The sequence below is a fragment of the Neopsephotus bourkii genome, unplaced genomic scaffold (assembly GCF_033783945.1).
Source record: "Neopsephotus bourkii isolate Nb327-2 ecotype Australia unplaced genomic scaffold, CSIRO-AGI_Nbou_v1 NB_1031, whole genome shotgun sequence".
In the NCBI taxonomy this organism is placed as follows: domain Eukaryota; kingdom Metazoa; phylum Chordata; class Aves; order Psittaciformes; family Psittacidae; genus Neopsephotus; species Neopsephotus bourkii.
Window position 1 is genome coordinate 333326 of NW_026901520.1, and position 5685 is coordinate 339010.

At 51.7% G+C, this 5685-nt stretch overlaps 1 non-coding gene across 1 annotated transcript; it reads left to right on the top strand.

The window, feature by feature from the left end:
* The first annotated feature begins 1802 nt into the window (after positions 1-1802).
* On the top strand, positions 1803-2007 carry LOC133216143 (small nucleolar RNA SNORA74). Its single transcript, XR_009726565.1, has one exon. It is a non-coding gene; the product is annotated as a small nucleolar RNA SNORA74 (small nucleolar RNA).
* Positions 2008-5685: the final 3678 nt, after the last annotated feature.

The following is a 5685-nucleotide window of genomic DNA, read 5'->3' on the forward strand; positions in this document are numbered from 1 at the left end:
TGGGACAAGGGCCTGTAGGGACAGGCCAAGGGGAATGGCTTGAACCTGCCAGAGGGGAGACTGAGCTGAGCTCTTAGGCAGAAGCTCTTCCCTGTGAGGGTGCTGAGGCGCTGGCACAGGGTGCCCAGAGAAGCTGTGGCTGCCCCATCCCTGGCAGTGTTCAAGGCCAGGTTGGACACAGGGGCTTGGAGCAAGCTGCTCCAGTGGAAGGGGTCCCTGCCTGTGGCAGGGGTTGGAACTGGATGAGCTTTAAGGTCCCTTCCCCCACAAACCTCTCTACGGCCGTTACCGAGTTTATTTCCCCGCCTTGCCCCGAAGGCCTCTCCCGGGCCCCGCGTCCGGGCCCGCCCCAGGGGAGCGGCCGAGGCGGGCGGGGCGGTGCCTGCGGAACCACCTCAGCGGCGCGGCAGGGCCCGGCCCTTTTCTTTAGCGCCGCCGAGAGAAGTTGGTGCGGCTGCGGCTGTGGCGCTGGGGCCGGCGGCCGCCATGAGGTGAGGGAAGGGGAGGCGGCGAGTGGAGGCTCCGGGCCTGCCGCCACGGGTCTTTCCGACACCCATGCTGGAGACCAGGGGAGCATCACCCCCCGGGGCTGTGGGTCGGAAACTCCGTGCCAAATGTTCCCCTTTTATATCGTATGTAATGGTTACTAATGGCTGAACGGCGGCCGTGCCCGCGCCGGGGGATAACCTCCGAGGCCTGGGACTGGAGGGTGGTTTGTTCAGGCTGTGCCGCTTAGTAGCAATTTCTTAGGTTATTATTCGCTTTGATTTATTATTTTTCCCCATTCCAGCTCCCAGCTGTTCAGCTCTATTAATGCAGATTTAATTAATTGACTATTTGAAGCGATGTTTCTCTTGTGCTCTCTTCAGGGCTTCCAGCCGGTCCGCGGCTGTTGTACGTGCGGAGGGGTTGCTGTGGCTGGAAGGGCCCCGGCGGCAGGGCTGGCCGGAGGGAGCAGACCGCCCTCGGGTAGCTGGTGCTGCCAGGGGCCTGCCTTCTGCCAGCCCCGAGCTTTGCAGGGGGTGGAAGCAGCAAAAGGAGGCGTCTTATGGAGGAGGCTGAAGCAATGGGAGCCAGCATGTGCCTGTGTGGAGGAGCTGTAAAGGGGTGATCCACGTGCGAGACACAAGGTACAGCCCGGGAGCCTCTGGAGACGTGGTGGGGCCTCTCATGCGTCGGTGGGGGAGAGGGGCAAAAAGAGGGGTCGCTGTGCCTTACCAAGTAGACAAAATGGCCTCTGCGGGCTTGTGAGAGGGCTGTTGGGCCAGCCTCTGGTGCTCTGCAGTGCAAATAATAAGCTGGCTTATCCAGTGAAGCCCACAGTGCTGCCTGTTGCTGATGGAAGCCCTGATGGGGTGTTAGAAGCGAGGCCCACATCACCAGAGGGTGTACTTTTGGGGCTGTACTTACAGAATCCCAGACTGGTTTGGGTTGAAGGGACCTTAAAGCTCACCCAGTTCCAACCCCTGCCACAGGCAGGGACCCCTTCCACTGGAGCAGCTTGCTCCAAGCCCCTGTGTCCAACCTGGCCTTGAGCACTGCCAGGGATGGGGCAGCCACAGCTTCTCTGGGCACCCTGTGCCAGCGCCTCAGCACCCTCACAGGGAAGAGCTTCTGCCTAACAGCTCAGCTCAGTCTCCCCTCTGGCAGGTTCAAGCCATTCCCCTTGGCCTGTCCCTACAGGCCCTTGTCCAAAGCCCCTCTCCAAGGTTTCTTGTTGCCCTTTTAGGTATTGGAAAGCTGTTAAAATGTGTTCCTGGATCTTTCTGTCCTCTAAAATCCCAATTTTGGGTTCTGTTTGACCCAGCAGTAGTCAGCTACCCATTGCTGCTCAGTGCCTGTGATAGTGTTATACTGCTGGGAGAGGAAAGTGCTTGCCAACACACTCCTGGCACTGCCAGTGCTGTTCTGGCACTGGCTGGTGCCAGGTTTTGGCAGTGCTCTGCATGCTTGAGAGTGGAGTAACTCCTCCTCAGTGGAGTTAATCCTAGATTGGATGCAGACAATCTGCAGTCAGAAAATAAAACATCTGTTGCAAACATTTGGTTTAATACTGCATCTTTTATATAAAAATTATTGTCAGTTAATTAACTGGTCAGGGTTAAAGTTTGAATTTGGGGCCTTTAGAGATGCTTGTGTGAACTGTATGATTTTTAATGACAGGCAAATGGTTTGCATGTTTCTCTGTAGGTGGGGGTTTGCTGGAGCAGCAGTTATTGTCAGAAGAAACAAGCTTTCCGTGCTGCTTTGAAGATACCCATTTGAAAGACATTGAGAAGATGGAAACTTGCTGTCCACAATTTAAATGGGAGTACCAGAGAAGGATGGATGTAGTAGCTTGAGGATCTTGATGTAGGAACTTGAAACATCAAAGGTGGTTGCAGGGCAAGCTATAACAAGAATTGCATGTCCAATCTGTTAAATGTTAATGCCCTCTACTGCTTGTTTAAAAATACTTGGTTTTATATGTCCTCTATTTATTAAACTTACTTATTTTAAACTTGCTCATTTTGGTTTTCAGTGTATCTTAATGCTGTTGGGTCATAGAATCCCAGAATGGTTTGGGTTAGAAGGGACTTTAAAGTTCATCCAGTTCCAACCCCTGCCATGGGCATGGACAACTTCCACATAAAAAAGCCAGAAAAGGAATGGGGCACAGGAAGGCTGCTGCCCCTCCTGCTGTGCACAAACTCCACCATAGCTTTTGCCCCAAGGGGAGATTCTTACCAAGGTTCCCTTTCCTCTAGCACTCTGAACGACATCAGATTTCTACAGTTTTCTGTCAAGGAAATTAGGGTGGTGTTCCTGTTTCTGTTGCATGCACAGCCAGTACAAGTTCACAAGATTCCCCCTGCATGCTTCAGTTCCCAAGATGGAGGAATTTCTTGTTATCTCCCATGCCTAGGCCTGGGGGGAGGTGAAGCCCATTAAAAACTGGGGAGTTGGAAAAGGTTGTAAATACGTAAAACACATCAGAACTGATGGGGAGGGCAGAGACAGCAATGACACATTCAGACAGAAATGTTCCACTTAGACAAAAATGGTGTTGAAACTCCAAAGTGGCTGTAATCAGAGCATGGGAGCTCTTACCAAGATGCCTGACCCATGGGGTTCAGTGCAGTTTTATGCAGAACTGTGTGTTTGTGAAATAATCCAAGCTTAGGAGTTCTTTAGGCTAAAACTTGCGTTTTCAGTTTTTAAAACATGGTTCAATGGTGGTCAGCCATGTCACAATGCCATTACCCTGCTGTAGGTGCTGCTGTAGATGAAGTGCCTCTATATGTGAACTAAACTCCAAGTGTGGGCCCGAGGCTGCTGCTGTACACTGCAGGAGTGTAACAGCATCAGCATATTCAGGTGGTTGGTGGCTGGATATAAATCCGAGGCTTTTGATAAAGCACCAGCGCATGTCAGGTTACCGATGGTTTATGTCAAATAGGTGTGTGTCTCACAAAGTCAGTACAAATGAGGTAGTGCTGAATTTTTTCACGGCTTTCCTGATTCTGAGCTGTCCCTGATGCTGCTGGTCCTTAGATGAACCATTCTCCGATTCTGTGTTAGCCCTTTCCACCACTTGAATACCACTGATTAATGAATATGCATTTTTTATACTCTAGACAGAATTGTTGAAGAATTCAACATTACTGGAGAAAGGGTGGGGTATTTTCAGCTGAAGTTGTTCATTAATATAACTTTACTGTTTCTATATTAACAAGTTCCACCTGCAAGGCTAATAACAAGTTTCCTATGGGTTTATACTGTACTGAGCATCTTCCTCTCCCCCATACGGGCCCAGGAGGGAAGCTTGGGGGCCTTGCAGCTGGACTCTAGGTTTTTCAACCAGCTCTTTCCCTAAATCATCAGAACGGGACAATATATGCTCAGGCACACAAAGCCTGTGCTGTATGGACAATAAATATACAACTGGCTTATTTCCTTGGAAAACTTCCTGCAAGAAAGCTCTACTACATTCATCTCAGGGCTGAAGCCAAGATTTGCAGGCCTGGTTGTGCTATAACCAAAAAGGCAGTAGAAAGGGATGGAGGAAGTCTGCTGGCAGGGGCGAGATTATCCCATCAGAGTGCTTGGGAACAACTGCAGAGCTCTGCTCGGGGCATGGTGTATATTGGGAGCCTTGCACTTCTCAGGAAGCAGCAGGGGCTTTGCTTTTTTCCCCAGATGCAACAGGCTTTGTGCACGTACTGGCAATAAAAACCACCGCACAAGGATGTCATAAACGCTCTCCAGTGATCAGCACGAGCACAGGCTTTGGGAAGTGGTGCTCTGCATCCTACCGCAGCAGCCGTGCTTGCAGGGCAGTGATGGTCAGTGCTGTACGGCCCTGTCTGCGGCACAGAGGCAATCGATTAAGGACAACATGATTCAGTTTGGTGCCTGGACCAAAGGGCGACAAAGGAAATTGAGAGAGAACCCACGGGGTTCAAGACGTACAAAATACTGGCGCTGAAATAAAGCCAGGGAAATGGAGCAAGACCCAGTTTGCTGCTCAGGCAACGCTGGCATGATTTATGGGTCTGTTTATTAGCACTGTATGTTTTGCAGTCTATATATGACTTTCACTGGGCAGAAGTGGCTGGATGGCTTACATTTCATCACGGTGCTTTGCTCTGCTTTTACTGCTCTGCAGTAGCTGGGCAGAGGCACAGTTAACTTCGATTTATGTGTTTGGTTTCAAGCACTTAATTGTTTTTTTATCCTGGGCTTGTTAAGGGAGCCGAATTCCTCGCAATTGTTCTCTGAGCCCTTTCATTTGATTTCAACACCTATTTTGTACCGGTGCCCTGGGTTTTCTGTAAAATACCGTCTGTGTGATGGTTTGATTTTGCTCTCCAGGCGCATAGAGGAGAAAAATCAGGCAGTGATCCATTCAAAAGGCAGGCTTTCCCCGGAGGCTGGATTCAGCCGCACACCCTCACCTTTGTAAAGCGGCAGCTCCCCGGTTCTACGGCCACAACGTTAAACTGGAAAGGAAGGTACTGACTACGAAAGGATTCCAAATCACGGGTAGCTGTTTGCCCGGCTGGTCTTGGGTCACGGAACCTACCCGGTTAGGGGGAGCAGGGGAAAAGTGAGCTTTCCTCAGAGCAGCGCAAGGTGGCAATGTTGGCTCAGATGAAAAGGGGCTCCTTGCACATGAGCTGTAGGGGTTTTTACCAGAAGCTTCTAATGAACGCAATAGGCACTGGGAGCTCACTAGGTATTTCAGGGACGGCAAGACCATCACTCTGCTGAGGGGAGCAGCCCTTAAGGCTTGAGTTGTCAGGGCCCGAGTGTCTGCCTCGTCACAAAGGTAACAACGCTTTTGGGGGCCGGAGAGCCAGGAATTCTTACTACCTCGGGCAAATACACACTAAGGCATTTTGGCAGCGTTGCCTGCTACCCCGCTTCAAGTAACGGTAAGCGGGAGACACGGTCCCTGAGGGAGACTGGCTCTGTGTGAGGCGGGTTTTCATCTGCCGCGGCTGGAGAGTTTCTTGCTGCGGAAGCCTGCGTTTCAGAAGGCACCGACCTCAGAATTATCTCCCCGGCCCTCACTCCGCGCTCATCCGGCGAAGGCAAGCTGCCAGCAGGCACTGACGGAGCCACCAAGACTGAGGGCCGCCGCGAACCCGCGTCCCCCCGCTACGGGGGATGGGAGGGGGGGAAGGGGGCGGAGCCAGGCGA